Below are 21,865 nucleotides of genomic sequence, written 5' to 3' on the forward strand. Positions count from 1 at the left end.
ACATGTTGAGTTTGAGGTGCTTGTGATATTCAGGTGGGTACTTTCAGGATGCAGTTGGAAACCTGGGAAAGATTTTATAGCTGGGATTATGTTTGGGGGCATTATCTGCATAATTAGACTGGGAGGAGTGAGGTGCTAATGCAGAACTGGGAGAATGCTAAAGAGGAGTGGAAGGGGAAGAGGGGGGAAAAGACAAAGCAAGGAGACGGAAAAGGTCATGTGATATGAACTGATTATGAGAGGGATGGAGTCGTACTCTGTGAGCGAAGGAAGGATGGGGGGTTAGGAATTGGAGACAGTGGGAACAGACAACTCTTTCCAGGAATAGAACGTAGTATAGAGGTAAGAGAGGAAGGTTTCGGAGAAAATGGTCAAGGGGGTATAGATATATGTGACGAGATTCTGATTGGTTTGCTCAGCATCTATTCCAATTTTTTTTTTTCTAATATGCCTTCCTGGGTGGCAGAGGCTAGAAAGTGAAAAACTATACTGACTGTGAAAAACTCCCATTTTCCTAACTAAACTTTAGCCAGAGATTCATGTGTGATTTAGAGTTTGCTAATTGGATGCGTGCATTGGAAGCTGAGTTTGGAATCTAGTTGGGTTGGGAGAGATACTGCCAGGTGTGAGGCATTCACGGTGCTGATGTGAATCCAATAAGAATCAGTAGACTGGGAACTGCTGGGTGTGCGGCCAAGGCCATGTGTGCTGCCCAGTCTTTCCGAGTCGGATTCCTGGTCTGTAAGGCAGAGTGTATCAGAATTAAATGAGAAAATCCTTCCAAGGCTCTAGGGTGACTGAACGTGAGACTTTCAGGCAGTCCACCAGATGGTGATACGGCTCTTTTTTCACATGGAACAGTCAGCTCTCAGAAGTTTCCAGAGTCAATCCCCTCACATTCCTAGCAGCTCAAGAGGTTATTTTACAGTTCTGGTTTCAGAGACTCTGGAGGTACTAGAGGGACCATCCAGTCCAACCTCCCCTGTAATGAAGGAATCCCCTTATTAACCCTGGGGTTGCCAGTTGTTGCCTATTTGGTATTTCCCTGTGTGGCCCTAGACCACCTGCCTCAGGTTCACCCAGGAGCATTTGCTTATACATGCAGCTTCCAGGGCTCTGCTTCACACTTACTGAGAGTCCCTGGCAGAGGGTTCTTGAATGTCTGCTTTGTAAAAACAAGCTCTATGGGTGATCAGTGAACAGGTCAAAATTGGAGAACCAAGTGCCAGGGAAAAGGAGTCCTCTTCTTGCTTAAACGACCCCTTGATAGCTGTTCTGCTAGAATTCTTCCTTCAGTGAGAGAGAGGTGGGGACCCAGCGGCACCAGCTCGGCCCTCTTGGGGCCACCCTGAAGAGATCAACTTCCTTTCCTGTGACAATGTCTGAACAATTTGAAGATAGCGATCATGACTTACCTCATCTTCTCTAAGTGAAAGATTCACACTTTGCATTAGGCATTGGCTGTCATCCTCCCTCCCTCCCTTTCCGGGAGACAGTATAGCCAGAGATTAAGAGCAAGGGACTGAAGAATCTTGGCTTTGCTATTCACTAGCTTTATGATTGTGGGCAAGTAACATAGACTCTTTGAGCCTCAATTTCCTCACCTGTAAGACAGATGTAAAATTATACTTACATCACAGAATTGTTACAAGTATTAAATGAGGTCTCACAAATGCAAGGTGAAAAGGTAAAATACAGCAAATAATCAATGTGATCTATATGAATGAGTCTCAGTTTCTCGAGCCTGTCTGATGGTCATGACAGTTACTTCTGAGTGTGGGGAGGATTAAATGACATAATGTAAGTAAAGGATTTGGCCAGTGTCTGACTCATAGGAGTCTCTCAATAATGGTAACTATAAGGTAGCCAATAACGTAAAAACACTAAAGGCCTATAATCCTAATGGGGTGGGATTTTAAAAATCACTAGTTAAAGCAGTGAGTTGAGCAGAAAACTTCCCCACTGGCACCCTGTAGGATTGGCACTAAATTCACAAACGTCCTCAGAACTAATATAAAAATTGTACTTCTTCTCCCTTCAGGAATTATTTCATAACTAACTCACAATTAATAAAATACAAAGTTTTCAAGTTTTAATTCTTCACAGAAACTGCCTTCTAAACTTTTAAGAGTGCAAAAAAACATTTAAAATCTTTAAGATGAAACTTTAATCAGGTCTCTACATAATTCTTGCTAAAGAGAAAGAATGGAAAAAGGATTGTGAGATGAAATGATGATAAGAATAAAATTGCCTTTGAAACCCTTAATCCCAAAAGTTGAAGTAGCAACTTTTAAATTGTCCAAATCACACAAATAATTTAATTGAGGTGTATGGAAGGCTCTTCAATTTCCATAAAGATTTACATGCTAGAAAAAAAGTTTCTGTGTTAGCAGGTCTCTAACATTTTTTATCAAAATCATAAAAATTATTGTATGTATTTAAATTTGGACAGCTACCATTATACAGTGAATTGTTTACATGCACAAACTTCTGAGTCAAGCAGACTGAATTCCCATCTGGCTCCGCCAGTGTGTTCTTGAAAGTAGCTGTCTTGGAGTCTCACTGCCCTCATTAGTAAAAGGGAAGGTTGTGTTGATCTCTGCAGGGCCACTGGAAGAATTAAGTCAGGCTCTGTACCTAAAATATTTACAGAGAGCTGGGCCTGTGTAAATACTCAATGCTTATGTTACCTAAAAACAAAGGAGGATTGTTAGCTCTATCGCAGAGAATATAGATACAAGTGGGGCAGTTCTGCTGGATTGGTCTCCCTAGATTGGTTTCACCCAAATACCTCAGGGAACACTCATTCCCAGGGCATGAGCAGGAGAGTGGAAAGGGTGAGCAGGTTGGGGTGGAACTGGGGTGGGAGAGGGTAAGAGACAGTTTTTCTGTGTTCCAGGACCCAGTTCCAAAGTGCATGTGAGTTGTGGAGGTGCAGGCGTTCCCTGCACCAACAAGCAATTCTCAGACACCAGTAGGTGTTCAAGAGTTCAACTCAATTCTGGAACCTGGGAATAGCATTAGATTCTACAGGTAAAGAACTCAGTCCCATAAGACCACCCTCTATTTTAGATGCCAATGGCAAGCCTAGGTTGTTATGTGTCCTTCTGGCCCACTGGCTATAAATCAGAGGTTTCCATGACCTCCTCCTTGGGTTTGATTAATTTGCTAGAACAGCTCATAGACCTCAGGAAATTTACTCCCTACATTACCCATTTATTACAATGGATATTAAAGGATTTGAATCAACAGCCAAACGAGGAGATGTATAGGGCAAGGTCCCAAACAAAGGGGCTTCTGTCCTCATGGAGTTTGGGGCTGGGTAAGGTAGAACATGAAAAACGTTCTGGTTCCCTAACCTGGAAGCTCTCCAAACTTCCTCCTTTTGGGTTTTTATGGAGGTTTCATTAATAGGCGTGATTGATTAACTCATTGACCATTGGTGATTCATACAACCTCTAGCCTCTCTCCCGTACCCAGAAATCAGGAGGTGGGACTGAAAGTTCCACCCCTCTATTCCTGGCAGCCAGCCCCCATTCTTAAGTGCTTTCCAAAAATCACCTCACGAACATAACCCGGATGTGGTAAAAAGGGGCTTGTTACGAATAATAACAAGATACCAATTTCACCTTTATGGCTCTGAAGTGTTTTCAGAGACTGAGAATGAGACCAAATATTATAACAAAAGAGCATTGCTCTTATTGCTAAGGAAATTCCAAAGGTTTGGGGAGCTGAGAGCCAGAACTGTGGATGAAGACCAAGTATAATGAGAAACATATTTTGGTCATCTGAATGACCAAGTATATATATTTCTTATAAATTACAATATCACAACAGCTAAACAGTCTGAGGAGAAATTAGGGTAAGGTAAGCTAGCTAAAGCTGGGTTGGACGGTTGTGACTGGTGAATGTCAGGGTTCCTTGTGGGTGTTTCCAGTAAACGACTGAGGTTTTGATCTGTGATGTGGGCTGGGCTGTGGACTCACCCTCCATTTTGTGGCCCAATATATGAACTCACTTTATCACAACGGTATAAGAAATATATTTTAATGAATCTTTAAATTGTTATTAGTGGCTTTAGAATTTCCACTACTGGGGTTTTTTATACTTCATTACTTTTAATCAAGATTTGTACCTCAGAAAACATACTTAAAATTTTGTTGTTACTGTTGTTGTTAGAAAAAATCCAGTATGACTGCTGCTGTGTCACTTGTTCACGGCAATTATCTGGGACATGTATAACAAAGAATGCATAACTAAAAATGAAGATATTTTGTGCTCTAGGAATCGAACCGCAGTTGGCCAAAGAATGATTTATGGAATCCCTGAACATCAGGGCAGTAGATTGCTCTTATTTTCAATTTTTCCATACTTAGTACTAAACTATTTTGAACTTATGGGAAGGTAAGCTAAATAAACCACAACTTTTCATTTTGTTGCAAGAAGCCTGACACTTTCAAAAGGGACTAATACTCTTTCTTGGTGTAATGGATTGAATGGTGGCCCCCAAAAGCTTTGTCCACTTCCTAATTCTCTGAACCTATGAATGTGAACTCATTTGGGAAAAAGGTCTTTGTTGATGTCATTAAGTTAAGGATTTTGAGATAAAGAGATCACCCTGGATTATTTGAGTGGGCTCTAAATCCAAAGACAAGCCTTATGAAAGTCACATAGAGGAGAGACACACAAAGAGAAGAGGAAGAGGCAATCTGACCATGGAGGCAGAGACGGGAGTGATGTGGCCACAAGCCAAGGAATGCTCGGAGCCAGCAAAGGACAGAAGAGCCAAGCAATGCATTGTGCCTCAGAGCCTCTGGAGGGAGTGTGGCCCTGCTGACACCTTAATTTCAGACCTCTGGCATCCAAAACTGTGAGAGAATAATTTTCTCTTGTTTTAAGCCACTAAGTTTGTGGAAATTTGTTAAGGCAGCCCTAGGAAACTAATACACTTGGTAAACTGATGTAGGATGACAAAGTTTTTCAACAACTGTATAAATGGACTAAAAATTCTAAAAAGTAAACAGTAATGGATAAGGAGAGATAACATGATACACACTGGAAAGGGAAAGGAGAAGGAGAAGGAAGGGGTTCAGGGAAGAGAGAAAAAGAAGGGTGGTAATCATAATGTGAGCTAAGATTTGTCAGGCTTCCAGCAAAAGTATAAACTGTTGGGGTCCAGGGCAGGCTGCCCCCAAATATTCCACAGTGGCATATTATTTTGAATTACAGTTATTTAAGAAACGGCTAACACAAGAGGGACACTTCAACCCTCCTGTCTCCCATGTGAAAGGTGCCCTCCCCACGTCTGGAGGTAAAAGGACACACTTATTGCCAGAGATAGGGAATTCAGCCTGAGAATCCTGTATAAACAAACCTTGCTACTTCTTTAATTCACTACCCAAGCCCCAAATCTGTTTAGATTCTTCACTAATTAAGCACCCAAAGCCTAAGTTTGTCCTGTTGATTCCTCACAAATTTATTGTTTGTCTAAAAAGTATAAAAGCTGTTTCTTTTGTAGGAATATGCTATAATTTATTTAGTCATTTTACTGTTTATGGACATTTAGGTTGGTTCCCATTTGGGGCTATTATGAACCAGGCTGCTAACACTCTTCTTTGAATATTTTTGTGAACATGCTTTAATTTCTCTTGGATAATTGCCTGAGTGGAATTGTTTCTTCATAGGGTAAGATGCAAATTTAATTATATAACCAACTGCTGGACAGATCTTCAAAGGGGCTGTACATTTTATACTCCCACCAGCAATGCATGAGTGTTCCAGTTGAGTTACATCCTTGTCAACATTTGGTATAGTCTTTTTTATTTTACTCATTAATTTTGACATTTCTGTGAAATGATATATCATTGGTGGTTTTAATTTGCATTTCTCCATTGACTGAAGATATTGAGCACTTTTCCAGGAGTTTATTAGCAAACTACTGTTCTTTTCTGAAGTATCTGTTCAAGTCTTTTGCCTATTTTTAAAAATTGGGCTTTTTGGGAGACCTTCAAGATGGCAGAGGAGTAAGACGTGGCGATCACCTTCCTCCCCACCAATACATCAAAAATACATCTACATGTGGAACAGCTCCTACAGAACACCTACTGAACGCTGGCAGAAGACCTCAAACTTCCCAAAAGGCAAGAAACTCCCCACGTACCTGGCTGTGTGGCTGACAGGGTATTGGTGCTCCAGCTGGGTGTCAGGCCTGTGCCTCTGAGGTGGCAGAGCCGAGTTCAAGATAATGGTCCACCAGACACCTCCCAGCTCCACGTAATATCAAACGGTGAAAGCTCTCCCAGAGATCTCCATCTCAAAGCTAAGACCAAGCTCCACTCAACGACCAGCAAGCTACAGTGCTGGACACCCTATGCCAAACAACTAGCAAGACAGGAACACAACACCACCCATTAGCAGAGAGGCTGCCTAAAATCATAATAAGGTCACAGACACCCCAAAACACACCACTGGACGTGGTCCTGCCCACCAGGAAGACAAGATCCAGCCTCATCCACCAGAACACAGGCCCAAGTTCCCTCCACCAGGAAGCCTACACAACCCACTGAACCAACCTTAGCCACTAGGGGCAGACACCAAAAACAACGGGAACTACGAACCTGCAGCCTGCGAAAAGGAGACCCCAAACACAGTAAGTTAAGCAAAATGAGAAGACACAAAATAACACAGCAGATGAAGGAGCAAGGTAAAAACCCACCAGACCAAACAAATGAAGAGGAAATCAGCAGTCTACCTGAAAAAGAATTCAGAGTAATGATAGTAAAGATGATCCAAAATCTTGGAAATAGAATGGAGAAAGCACTAGAAATGTTTAACAAGGACCTAGGAGAACTAAAGAGCAAACAAACAATGATGAACAACACAATACATGAAATTAAACATTCTCTAGAAGGAATCAATAGCAGAATAACTGAGGCAGAAGAACGGATAAGTGACCTGGAAGATAAAATAGTGGAAATAACTAGCACAGAACAGAATAAAGAAAAAAGAATGAAAAGATTTGAGGACAGTCTCAGAGACCTCTGGGACAACATTAAATGCACCAATATTTGAATTATAGGGGTCCCAGAAGAAGAAGAGAAAAAGAAAGGGACTGAGAAAATATTTGAAGAGATTATAGTTGAAAACTTCCCTAATATGGGAAAGGAAATAGTCAATCATATCCAGGAAGTGCAGAGAGTCCCATACAGGATAAATCCAAGGAGAAACACACCAAGACACATATTAATCAAACTATCAAAAATTAAATACAAAGAAAAAATATTAAAAGCAGCAAGGGAAAACCAACAAATAACATACAAGGGAATCCCCAGAAGGTTAACAGCTGATCTTTCAGCAGAAACTCTGCAAGCCAGAAGGGAGTGGCAGGACATATTTAAAGTGATGAAAGGGAAGAACCTACAACCAAGATTACTCTACCCAGCAAGGATCTCATTCAGATTCGATGGAGAAATTAAAACCTTTACAGACAAGCAAAAGTTAAGAGAATTCAGCACCACCATACCAGCTTTACAACAAATGCTAAAGGAACTTCTCTAGGCAGGAAACACAAGAGAAGGAAAAGACCTACAATAACAAACCCAAAACAATTAAGAAAATGGTAATAGGAACAAACATATTGATAACTACCTTAAATGTAAATGGATTAAATGCTCCAACCAAAAGACGTAGACTGGCTGAATGGATACAAAAACAAGATCTATATGTATGCTGTCTACAAGAGACACACCTCAGACCTAGGGACACATACAGACTGAAAGTGAGGGGATGGAAAAAGATATTCCATGCAAATGGAAATCAAAAGAAAGCTGGAGTAGCTATTCTCATATCAGACAAAATAAACATTAAAATAAAGACTATTACAAGAGACAAAGAAGGACACTACATAATGACCAAGGGATTAAGCCGAGAAAAAGATACAACAATTGAAAATATTTATGCACCCAACATAGGAGCACCTCAATACATAAGGCAAAAGCTAACAGCCATAAACGGGGAAATGGACAGTAACACAATCATAGTAGGGGACTTTAACATCCCACTTTCACCAATGGACAGATCATCCAAAATGAAAATAAATAAGGAAACACGAGATTTAAATGATACATTAAACAAGATGGACTTAATTGATATTTATAGAAAATCCATCCAAAAACAACAGAATACAGTTTCTTCTCAAGTGCTCATGGAACATTCTCCAGGATAGATCATATCTTGGGTCACAAATCAAGCCTTGGTAAATTTAAGAAAATTGAAATCGTGTCAAGTATCTTTTCCAACCACAACGTTATGAGACTAGACATCAATTACAGGAAAAAAATCTGTAAAAAATACAAACACATGGAGGCTAAACAATACACTACTAAATAACCAAGAGATCACTGAAGAAATCAAAGGGGAAATCAAAAAATACCTAGAAACAAATGACAATGAAAACACAGTGACCCAAAACCTATGGGATGCAGCAAAAGCAGTTCTAAGAGGGAAGTTTATAGCACTACAATCCTACCTCAAGAAACAAGAAACATCTCAAATAAACAATGTAACCTTACACCTAAAGCAATTAGAGAAAGAAGAACAAAAAAACCCCAAAGTTAGCAGAAGGAAAGAAAACATAAATATCAGATCAGAAATAAATGAAAAAGAAATGAAGGAAATGAACGCAAAGATCAATAAAACTAAAAGCTGGTTCTCTGAGAAGATAAACAAAATTGATAAACCATTAGCCAGACTCATCAAGAAAAGAAGGGAGAAGACTCAAATTAATAGAATTAGAAATGAAAAAGGAGAAGTAACAACTGACACTGCAGAGATACAAAGGATCATGAGAGATTACTACAAGCAACTATATGCCAATAAAATGGACAACCTGAAAGAAATGGACAAATTCTTAAAAAAGCACAACTTTCTGAGACTGAACCAGGAAGAAATAGAAAATATAAACAGACCAATCACAAGCACCGAAATTGAAACTGATTTAAAATCTTCCAACAAACAAAAGCCCAGGACCAGATGTCTTCACAGGTGAATTCTATCAAACATTTAGAGAAGAGCTAACACCTATCCTTCTCAAACTCTTCCAAAATATAGCAGAGGGAGGAACACTCCCAAACTCATTCTACGAGGCCACCATCACTCTGATACCAAAACCAGACAATGATGTCACAAAGAAGGAAAACTACAGGCCAATATCACTGATGAACATAGATGCAAAAATCCTCAACAAAATACTAGCAAACAGAATCCAACAACACATTAAAAGGATTGTGGGCTTCCCTGGTGGCACAGTGGTTGAGAGTCTGCCTGCCAGTGCAGGGGACACGGGTTCAAGCCCTGGTCTGGGAGGATCCTGCATGCCGCGGAGCGGCTGGGCCCGTAAGCCACAATTACTGAGCCTGCGCGTCTGGAGCCTGTGCTCCGCAACAAGAGAGGCCGCGATAGTGAGAGGCCCGCGCAACGGGATGAAGAGTGGCCCCCGCTTGCCACAACTAGAGAGAGCCCTCGCACAGAAACGAAGACCCAACACAGCAATCAATCAATCAATAAGAATGTGAATTTCAAAAAAAAAAAAAAAAAAAGGATCGTATACTATGATCAAGTGGGGTTTATCCCAGGAATTCAAGTTTTCTTCAATACACGCAAATCAATCAATGTGATACACCATATTAACAAATTGAAGGAGAAAACCATATGATCATCTCAATAGATCCAGAAGAAGCTTTTGACAAAATTCAACACCCATTTATGATAAAAACCTTCCAGAAAGTAGGCATAGAGGGAACTTTCCTCAACATAATAAAGGCCACATATGACAAACCCACAGCCAACATCGTTCTCAATGGTGAAAAACTGAAACCATTTCCTCTAAGATCAGGAACAAGACAAGGTTGTCCACTCTCACCACTATTATTCAACATAGTTTTGGAAGTTTTAGCCACGGCAATCAGAGAAGAAAAAGAAATAAAAGGAATCCAAATTGGAAAAGATGAATTAAAGCTGTCACTGTTTGCAGATGACATGATACTATACATAGAGAATCCTAAAGATGCTACCAGAAAACTACTAGAGCTAATCAATGAATTTGGTAAAGTAGCAGGATACAAAATTAATGCACAGAAATCTCTTGCATTCCTATACACTAACAATGAAAGATCAAAAAGAGAAATTAAGGAAACACTCCCATTTACCATTGCAACAAAAAGAATAAAATACCTAGGAATAAACCTACCTAGGGAGACAAAAGACCTGTATGCAGAAAACTATAAGACACTGATGAAAGAAATTAATTGATGAAATTAATTAAAACTATAAGACACTGATGAAAGGTGATACAAATAGATGGAGAGATATACCATGTTCTTGGATTGGAAGATTCAACATTGTGAAAAGGACTATACTACCCAAAGCAATCTACAGATTCAATGCAATCCCTATCAAACTACCAATGGCATTTTTCACAGAACTAGAACAAAAAAAAAATTTCACAATTTGTATAGAAACACAAAAGACCCCGAATAGCCAAAGCAACCTTGAGAAAGAAAAACGGAGCTGGAGGAATCAGGCTCCCTGACTTCAGACTATACTACAAACCTACAGTAATCAAGACAGTATGGTACTGGCACAAAAACAGAAATATAGATCAATGGAACAGGATAGAACGCCCAGAGATAAACCCACGCACATATGGTCACCTTATCTTTGATAAAGGAGGCAAGCATATACAGTGGAGAAAAGACAGCCTCTTCAATAAGTGGTGCTGGGAAAACTGGACAGCTACCTGTAAAAGAATGAAATTAGAACACTCCTTAACACCATACACAAAAATAAACTCACAATGGATTAAAGACCTAAATGTAAGGCCAGACACTATCAAACTCTTAGAGGAAAACATAGGTAGAACACTCTATGACATAAATCACAGCAAGATCCTTTTTGACCCACCTCCTAGAGAAATGGAAATAAAAACACAAATAAAGAAATGGGACCTAATGAAACTTAAAAGCTTTTGCACAGCAAAGGAAACCATAAATAAGACAAAAAGACCACCCTCAGAATGGGAGAAAATGTTTGCAAATGAAGCAACTGACAAAGGATTAATCTCTGAAATATACAAGCAGCTCATGCAGCTCAATATCAAAAAAGCAAACAACCCAATCCAAAAATGGGCAGAAGACCTAAATAGACATTTCTCCAAAGAAGATATACAGATTGCCAACAAACGCATGAAAGGATGCTCAACATCACTAATCATTAGAGAAATGCAAATCAAAACTACAATGAGGTATCACCTCACACCAGTCAGAATGGCCATCATCAACAAATCTGCAAACAATAAATGTTGGAGAGGGTGTGGAGAAAAGGGAACCCCCTTACACTGTTGGTGGGACTGTAAATTGATACAGCCACTATGGAGAACAGTATGGAGGTTTCTCAAAAAACTAAAAATAGGACAACCATATGACCTAGCAATCCCACTACTGGGCATATACCCTGAGAAAACCATAATTCAAAAAGAGTCATGTACCACAATGTTCATTGCAGCTCTATTTACAATAGCCAGGACATGGAAGCAACCTAAGTGTCCATCATCGGATGAATGGATAAAGAAGATGTGGCCCATATATACAATGGAATATTACTCAGCCATAAAAAGAAACGAGATTGAGTTATTTGTAGTGAGGTGGATGGACCTAGAGTCTGTCATACAGCGTAAAGTAAGTCAGAAAGAGAAAAACAAATACCATATGCTAACACATATACATGGAATCTAAAAAAACAAAACAAAAAAATGGTCATGAAGAACCTAGGGGCAGGACAGGAATAAAGACGGAGATGTAGCGAATGGACTTGAGGACACGGGGAGGGGGAAGGGGTAAGCTGGGACGAAGTGAGAGAGTGGCATGGACATATATACACTACCAAATACAAAATAGCTAGCTAGTGGGAAGCAGCCTCATAGCACAGGGAGATCAGCTCCGTGCTTTGTGACCACCTAGAGAAGTGGGATTGGGAGGGTGGGAGGGAGATGCAAGAGGGAGGAGATATGGGGATATATGTATATGTATAGCTGATTCATTTTGTTATACAGCAGAAGCTAACACACCACTGTAAAGGAATTATACTCCAATAAAGATGTTAAAAAAAAATTGGGGCTTTTTGTTGATTTCTAGGTATTCTCTATATAGTCTCATGCAAGTTCTTTGCTGATATGTGTTTTACAAATACTGTCTCTCAGCCTTGTTTTGTGGCTTGTCTTTTAATTTTTAAATGGTGTTTTGATTAGCAGACATCTCTAATTCTGATAAAGCCTAACTGAATAATTTTCCTCTTACGGTTCACGCTTCTCGTGTTCTGTCCAAGAAATCTTTCTCTATCCCAAGGCTGTGAGGATATTCTGCTATGTTATTTTTTTTTAGGTTTATGGTTATGGTCTTCCAGTGAGGTCTACGAACCATCCCAAATTATGCCTTGAAGTCAAGTGATGTAAATCTTCCAACTTCTTTTTCAAAATTGTTTTGGCTTTTCTACATCTTTTGCATTTTTACATAAAATTAGGAATCAGCACGTGAAAAAACCCAGCTAGAATTTTTATTGGGTTTACACTCACCCATGCTCTTCTCCCTGGTTCCTCTCATGGAGTGTGGGATGGGCAAGCCCCTCTGCTTCCAGCAACTGAAGGCTGGATTTTGTAGAGATGGGGACCCTAATGATTGGGGGCTTTTTCCCTTTTGGGTCAGATGGGAACAGTTTTACTGAATGGAAACTGTTTAAGCAACATCCGTACCTGTTACATTACCAGGCCTGTAATGTTTATAAGTAAGTGAATGTCTCTGGCATTTTGTTTGAATGGGCTGGTTTTCTTCATTGTGCTTGGAGAGAACCCAGAAGAAACATGTTGTCCCCACCCTATTATCTCTAAGTGTCCTTAGACTTCTGTGTATCATATTGAAACTCCAAACTAAAGACACAAACCATCCCATGCCCCTCCTGATCTTTTCCCAGGGCTCTCTTGCTGCAGCTTAGTACCTTACCAGGAGGACATCGGCGAGCCCCTGAGCCCAGCACTGGAAGGTGCTTCGGGGCTGTCCTGGCCATTAACAGTCTGGGCCTGAGTACAGTGTGTTTGGCAGCGGTAGCTGCTGGAGGTTTTCTGTTCTAGGCACCAAAATCCAAGCCACTCCTTTCTTCCTCCTGTGGAGGTGGGAGGACCTGCTTCTCTTTTTGTATTTCTTTCTGGGAGGGTCCAGCCAATTTCAGGAACCTGAGAACAGCTCCCAGCAGAGGGTCAATGCTGTCCTTATCTGGAGACAAAATAAGCTCAACGACTCCTATATGATGACTTGGGAAAAGTAGCCTTTTTCATAAATTCCTCTAATGTATGGAGCTTTTGGATACTGAATTTTCTGGGGAGCGTGCACTTATACTAAGGATCCTTGACCAGCCCCTGAATCAAGCAGTAATGGGGACCATCAAGGAGTTGAAGAAATTATTTCGGCCAGGCCTATCAGTCAGGACTGTCATTTCTTATAAGCACATATAGTTACTTTTCTAATTCTGTGAACTTCTGTGAAATTAAAGTTTCAATACCGTGGATAATAACACAATACAAAGAGATCTTAATTGCAGTATATTCACCAGATCTGATCAGACGGTGATTGTCCAGCTACTGATGGGAAGGTGGGGGACAGGGGCTCTCAGTCATGCTGACACAGATTGAGCTCTTAAAATATGAGCCAATTCAACCACAAATGGACTCCCAGAAAGTAGCAGCTGGGAGAAATCACCACAATGTTCAGCTCAGAGAGCGGTTGGGATGAAGTTACATGTCAGTCTTGCTCTGAGCAGTAAGAGTGTAATAATTAAAACTGGTGGAGGCAGGAGACTAGCCTCTGAATGGGAGTGGTCAAGGGGGAGGTGGTGGACATGGTGGTGGACATGGGCATGAAGGGGAGAGGGATCACCTCGTAGCTGCAGATATTTCTGTGTCTTCCATACACACTTTGTCAGTATGTCTGTAAATATCCCATTATGTTATTCTCTCCATTTCTTCCAACACTTCAGTTTTTCTTTAATTTTATATCTGTAATTCTCATTTTCATTTAACTGCTGAATTTTTGGACCTGCTAAGTTATGTTTTTTCAACTCATGTTCATTGATAAGCAGTGTGATTTAGTGGTTGAGAACACTGACCTCAAACCAGACAGCCTGCTTTTACCCACAGGCTACTCCAGCTATTAGCTGTGATCCTTGGACAACTTACTTAACCTCTCTGTGCCTCAGTTTCATCATCTGTAAGATAAAAATGATGATATTAATAGTATGAGACTCTATAGGGTGTATGTGAATACTATTTGAGATATATACATAAAGGGATTTAGAAGAATGATAGTAGTTTCTATGTAAGTATTTGTGACTACTTTTACATACACTACTTGTCATTTTCTAGGAACTCAAACAGTTCTGGCTATATTATTATTTTGTTTAGTTATTGCAAACAAAGAATGCCTTTCTGTTTGTCAGTGATCTTTATGCAAAGGAAGTACCCCAGGATAGCAATTTCAGTTGCAGTGTTAAAACAGTAGTAGCTGGATCAAAAATAGGAGAAAGAAGGAAGTTTCAGAATTTATTTTGATCTTAAAACACTACAGAAAAACTTGAGAGAACAGAACGCATGGCGATGGGCCCATGACTATAATCACCTGCTTTGCTCCCTTGTTCTCTCCATCTTCCTCCCACTTCCTTTCCTCTGTTGTGTATTCCTCTCTCCTCTCTGTTATCTTCCACTTATATCTACATTTTCCCCATCTTCACCATTAAACTCCTAGAATTCCTAAATCAGTGAAAACTCATTCATTTGACAAAGTTATTGAGCACTAACCAAGTGTTAAGAACTGAGCAAACTCAGGGCTCGAAACATAATTACAATTAAAGCCTACCCTTTTTGCTCCTTTTTCCCTCCCTACTTATGAAAAGAATCTAAAGAGTGTAGACAGTCACCCAAATCAACAATGGCCATGCAGGGGTATGCCTCACACTTTATAAAATAGATATGTGCAAGGTACTGCAGGGGAACAGAGGAAAAGTTGTGCATGCAATGGACCACGTGTGAGAAAGTCATCCAGAAAAAATGACTCTTGACTTGAATTTTTAAAATGGAGTAGTAATTCACTAGATGGAGACAAGAGTGAAGGGCATTCTAGACAGAAGAAACAGCAAGTTTGAAGGTACATATGTATCCAACATCGTGGCATGTTTATACAAAAAATGATTGGTACTTTTTGGCTGGAGACAAAAGAAAGTATGTGAAACCGTGTGAGCAGTAACAGAAAGTTAGGAAGCATCAATATTACAAAGTACTTTATGTTCTAAGTCACAGAGTTTTGGTTTTAATCTTTAAGTCAGAGACTAACTGTTAAGTGACATGCAAGCTCAGTGAAATTTGGGCAGCTGCTAATCAGTCCAGCCAAATGTTGCCATGTAGCAATGTAGGTTCAGTGTTGCCAGGCCATCGGGGTTATCAAGAGACACTCAAATCCAGAAGGTAAGTAAAATATAATTTTTAAATGTTGGTAACTAAAGTAATATGTCAATTATCAAGAGATCCAAACCAAACTTCACCTCTGTTAGGCAGTAGGAGCCATTGAAAAACTTAAGTTTTGAGAAGATTGCCTGGGATGCAGCGTGGAAGGCACACGTATTCAGTGGCCACTGTGGCAACAGGCTGGTGAGTAAGGACAGCATGCTGTAATCCCAGAAAGAAGTCAGAGGCAGTGGGAACAGGAAGTTTGAGACACTGTATAGTGATGACTGAAGATAATTTATTGATTTATCACCCTGGACTTGAGAGAGAATGTAGGATAATTCTCAAGATTCTGGATTATTCAGTTAGATGGGTAAAGGTATGGTACACTGAGCTGAGGAATAAAAGCAGAGTTTGGTGGACAATGAGTTCAGCTGTAGAAAATTTGGATCTCTGGTGGCTTTCATTAATCTGATTGGAGATGTCCAGTACATACTTAAGATGTATGTTTGGACCTTATCAAAGAGATCTAGACTAAGAATATAGTTTCTGATTTATTAACATGTTATTCAAAGCTTTTCATTTTAAAAATTTCATCAGGGGCTGCATATTATACTTAAGTATTTGTTCCATGAAGAAAAAGAGAGCCTAGGATAGAGCTGTATAAAACATGATTTTGGGGAAGCATGTGAAGCATCAGAAGCATTACATGAAACTAAACAGTGACTAAAAATGATAGATGAAAGTAAGTGAGAGCTGACATACAAAATCCAATGATGGATCTTTAAGGAAGTATAAGTGTCAAATACCTAATAAAGATGAAGCAACATATAAAGAAAATGTCCATTGGTTTTGGTGCTACTAAGGTAATTGGTGAATGTCCATTGGCTTTGGCACTACTAAGGTAATTGGTGAACTTAGAAAGAATATTTATAAATATTACAACTAGGAATGTAAAAGGACTTTAAAGAGATGTGGAATTCTCTAAATCCATAGATAATGTGGAAATTGCACTTTAAGGAGATGGGAAATGATCCTAGAAGGATGTATGGTCTATGAAAACAATAAACTGGTGAATATGTAGAAACAACTAACAGAAAGATTTTTATATAATAGTGGTAGTAACATCTAAATATAAGAGACTAAAACAGTCTACAGAATGGAAAGGGAAGGGAGGAATGTCAAATTATTGTTTAAAATTCAATGACTTAAGAATGCACGCTAATTTTCCACAGCAAAGGAAACCATAAACAAGACGAAAAGACAGTCCTCAGAATGGGAGAAAATATTTGCAAATGAAGCAACTGACAAAGGATTAATCTCCGAAATATACAAGCTGCTCAATATCAAAAAAACAAAGAACCCAATCCAAAAATGGGCAGAAGACCTAAATAGACATTTCTCCAAAGAAGATATACAGATTGCCAACAAACGCATGAAAGGATGCTCAACATCACTAATTAGAGAAATGCAAATCAAAACTACAATGAGGTATCACCTCACACCAGTCAGAATGGCCATCATCAACAAACCTGCAAACAATAAATGCTGGAGAGGGTGTGGAGAAAAGGGAACCCCCTTACACTGTTGGTGGGAATGTAAATTGATACAGCCACTATGGAGAACAGTATGGAGGTTTCTCAAAAAACTAAAAATAGGACAACCATATGACCTAGCAATCCCACTACTGGGCATATACCCTGAGAAAACCGTAATTCAAAAAGAGTCATGTACCGAAATGTTCATTGCAGCTCTATTTACAATAGCCAGGACATGGAAGCAACCTAAGTGTCCATCATCGGATGAAAATGGATAAAGAAGATGTGGCACATATATACAATGGAATATTACTCAGCCATAAAAAGAAATGAAATGGAGGTATTTGTAGTGAGGTGGATGGAGTTAGAGTCTGTCATACAGAGTGAAGTAAGTCAGAAAGAGAAAAACAAATACAGTATGCTAACACATATATATGGAATCTAAGGAAAAAAAAAAAAAAAAGGTCATGAAGAACCTAGGCGCAAGACGGGAATAAAGACACAGACCTACTAGAGACTGGACTTGAGGATATGGGGAGGGGGAAGGGTAAGATGTGACAGGGTGAGAGAGTGGCATGGACATATATACACTACCAAATGTAAAATAGATAGCTAGTGGGAAGCAGCCGCATAGCACAGGGAGATCAGCTCGGTGCTTTGTGACCACCTAGAGGGGTGGGATAGGGAGGGTGGGAGGGAGGGAGATGCAAGAGGGAAGAGATATGGGGACATATGTATATGTATAACTAATTCACTTTGTTATAAAGCAGAAACTAACACACCATTGTAAAGCAATTATACTCCAATAAAGATGTTAAAAAAAAAAAAAAAAAGAGTCATGTACCACAATGTTCATTGCAGCTCTATTTACAAATAGCCAGGACATGGAAGCAACCTGAGTGTCCATTGACATATGAATGGATAAAGAAGATGTGGCACATACATACAATGGAATATTACTGAGCCATAAAAAGAAACGAGATTGAGTTATTTGTAGTGAGGTGGATGGACCTAGAGCCTGTCATACAGAGTGAAGTAAGTCAGAAAGAGAAAAACAAATACCATATGCTAACGCATATATATGGAATCTTAAAAAAAGGTTCTGAAGAACCTAGGGGCAGGACAGGAATAAAGACACAGACGTAGAGAATGGACTTGAGGACATGGGGAAGGGGAAGGGTAAGCTGGGACGAAGTGAGAGAGTGGCATGGACATATGTACACTACCAAATGTAAAATAGATAGCTAGTGGGAAGCAGCTGCATAGCACAGGGAGATCAGCTTGGTGCTTTGTGTCCACCTAGAGGGGTGGGATAGGGAGGGTGGGAGGGAGGGAGATGTAAGAGGGAGGAGATATGGGGATGTATGTATATGTATAGCTGATTCACTTTGTTATACAGCAGAAACTAACACACCATTGTAAAGCAAGTATACAATTGCTCCAATAAAAGATGTTAAAAAAATAAAAAAAAAAGAATGCATGCTAAGATTTCAAGTGTAACCAGACAAAGATTAGAGAGCATAATTTACAAATCAGAGAGAGAAGTGGAATAAGAAAATAAACTGATGCAATAAAAAAAAGGGGGGGGGAAGTATTTTAAATGGTACTACTATCAATTAAAACGTAAAATGGTTAAATGGTAATATGTCAAATATAAAAAAAAATACTAAAAGGCCAGTGTATTAAACTTACAATTAGTAAGACATGAATGGTCATATTAGATTTTTTAAAACTTGAACTTCATGCTATTTACAATAGCCAAACCCAAAACATATGATCATAGAAATTTTGAAAATAGAAGAATGGAAAAATATGTCAGCAAAAAAGTAACCTAAACCAAATAACTGGTGTGACTATTTTACATTATGAAAATGTTTTAAGATGAAACACATCATTAGGCATAGGGGAGTAAGTACGAAATGACAAAGAATTTAATTCTTTAGGAAGATACATCACTTCCAAACATATAGGTACCTAATAAAAGAGCTTTAAAGTTGATAACACACAAAATAATAGAATCACAGAGAGAAACTAAGAAACCCACTGTCAGAATGGAATAGTTAAACATATCTTCCCATTATCGACAAGTCAAGGAGATTAGAATCACACGAGTAATCTTATCTTGAGCTAATATAGATATATAGACATCTGTATCTAGCAGTTAAAGAACACACATTCTTCTCAAGGCTATAAAACACATTTACAAAAATTGATTCTGTACTAGCTAGGTCATAAGCTCATCTTCACAAATTTCAAAGAAGAGGCATCATTACAGATCATGTTTATTGACCACAACACAATTAGAAGTTAGTAACAAGAAAGGTGACTTTAATCCCTAATATGTTTGCAAATTAAAGGCACGTTTATAAATAACCCATGGGTCAAAGAAGAAATCATGCCAATTGATATATAAATGAATTAATGATTGTTAATAAATCATGTATCAAAAACTTTTTGGTTTTGTATATTTTAATTTATACTTATGGCTTATTATATTAGGAATGGAGACTGCAAAATAATAGTGAGTCCAAATAAAGAAGGTAAGAAACATACAACAAAATTATTCCCGATAAAGCAGTGGGAAGGCACTAAGAGTAGATTAAGAAAACAAAGGAAACTAATAAAAATGATTGATTTAGAAAACAAAGGTAAAATGGAGAGAATCAAGAAAGCCAAAAGAGAATTTTAAAAATACATAACTACCAATCCAGTATAGATTAAAATATAGTAAGAGAGTACCATCAAATAATTTATATTGATAATTCAACAGCTTAGATGAAATGACTATTCCTGAGAAAATATAACTTACTAAAATATACCAAGAATAAAAAACCTAAATAGTCCTATAACAATAAATGAAACTGCAAAAATAGTTATTATCTTCTCTTATAGGAAACACAAGTACAGCAGTTATATAGGCAATTCTCCAACAATTTCAAAAAGAGTTAATTCCAATCCTTTACAAAATCTCTGAATATGAAAAAGGAGGGAACTACATCTTAATTTATTCTGTGAAGCTAGTTTAACTTGATAACAAAACCAGATGAAGACAGGATAAGAAAGGCACACTAGAGTGTCTTTTTACCCATGAATGTATATATAAGAATTAAAACAAATTATTGGCACAATAAATCCAGCAGTCATTAGATGATTTTTCATTTTGACAAACAGACAAACATAAATGTAACTGGAGTCCTACAGGCAGAAGAAAGTAGAGAACAAGGTAGAAGTAATATTTGAAGAGATAATGACTAAGAATTTTCCAAAAACAATGAAAAATATCAAGCCAAAGGTCCATGTCTGGAAAACCTCAGGTAGAATAAATAATGAGCAATATAGACAACAAAAACCCCAAATAACCAACCAAATAAACAACTCCACCCACAAATCTAAACTCATCATTTTTGAACTGCTGACAATCAATGATAAAGAGAAAATCTTGAAGACATCGAGAAAATAAAGACATTAAATCAGAGGAATAAAGATAAGAAATACGTGTCATAACTGGAAGACAATGGTGTGACATCTTTAAAGTTCTGAATCTCAAAACTGTCAACCCAGAATTCTAGTCACGATAAAAATATCTTCGAAGTCAAGGTGTCAGGAGCTCAGATGAGCTAGAGACAGCTGAGCTGCCAGGTGTTGGAGTATCCAATTAAGACAACAAGGCAAAATGAAAATAACAGACAAGTTTTTAATCACTTACTGTCATAGTACAAGCAAGAGGCTAAACAGGAGAAAGCACTGACTCCTCCATTCCATTTTCCCTCAAGGAATGGTGCGTCAGTTAAGGGTTAAGTGGATTAGCACAGATGTGGGGCTTGTCTCACTGCTGAGGGAGCCCTGATCAGAAAGCTCCCGCAATTTCATGGACCTGGAAGCCAGGGGCAGGGAGAGTAGGCTAGACTTGGAAAAGTACTGAGTGCTGAGTCAGTGCGGAGAACATGGCTTCAAGGTTCCCTCCCCTCTTCCCAACAAAGCGGTTTCGGCAGAAGTGTCTGACGAAGGCTTCTGCCAAGAGCCCCAGTGAAGAGGCCTCCAGAGGCACTTGAACTAGGAATGCAGATATACATACGAGCATAGGTGGACGGGGTGGGGGGGATCGGGGGGGTGGGCCTGCGTCATTGACTGCAATTCCTTTCAGAGACTGCAATGCACAGGCTGTGCTCCAAGTCTGGTGTGGGGAGGGCAGCCAGATAAAGCTATAAAAAATTAATAAACAGAAACCTCCATTAAATAGAGTTGGGAGACCAGAAAGGGGAGCTCTCACACCCAGCACCACTGCAGAGCCCAAGAGCAAGAAGTCTCCTCTCCTTTCCAGGCAAGGACTCAGCCAAAGAAAAGCCACGGACTCTTTGTTAACTGCAGCCCTCCCAACTTCCTTTTCCCCTTTTCTTCTTTTGCTGTGTGGGGACTTGCATGTGGCTTGCCATGGTTGCAGATCCCGAATTGCAATTCTCTGCTGATCCTGAATAAACCCATCTTTGCTGGAGAAATATCTGGCAGTCTATGTTTCAGGTCCAGAAAGACTTTGTAATTGCCTATGGCCAGATCTGAAAAAAAATCACACATAGGTTTTTAGTCAGAAACAGGACTACTTGAAAGGTAAAACAAAGACTCTATGAGACAAATAAAAGTTGAGAGAATTCACTACCAGCAGAATGTGCTAGAAAAATGTTAAGGACATTCTTTAGGGAGGAGGAATATTATAGTAGACAGAAACTGCAACACCAAGAGTGAACCGTAATGTAAACTATGGATTTGGAGTGATTATGATGTTCAATGTCGG

General features: G+C 39.1%; 1 protein-coding gene across 2 annotated transcripts in view; it reads right to left on the reverse strand.

Moving 5' to 3' along the window:
• Positions 1-20,795: 20,795 nt before the first annotated feature.
• The window catches only part of LOC133090074 (sterile alpha motif domain-containing protein 1-like), a 61,872-nt gene continuing 60,802 nt past the window's right edge, over positions 20,796-21,865 (reverse strand). For both annotated transcript variants that reach the window (XM_061188343.1, XM_061188344.1), the window contains one exon: positions 20,796-21,629. The gene's annotated coding sequence lies outside the window, so the exon portion shown is untranslated. The remainder of the gene's footprint in view (positions 21,630-21,865) is intronic.

The sequence above is a fragment of the Eubalaena glacialis genome, chromosome 4 (assembly GCF_028564815.1).
Source record: "Eubalaena glacialis isolate mEubGla1 chromosome 4, mEubGla1.1.hap2.+ XY, whole genome shotgun sequence".
Classification (NCBI taxonomy): domain Eukaryota; kingdom Metazoa; phylum Chordata; class Mammalia; order Artiodactyla; family Balaenidae; genus Eubalaena; species Eubalaena glacialis.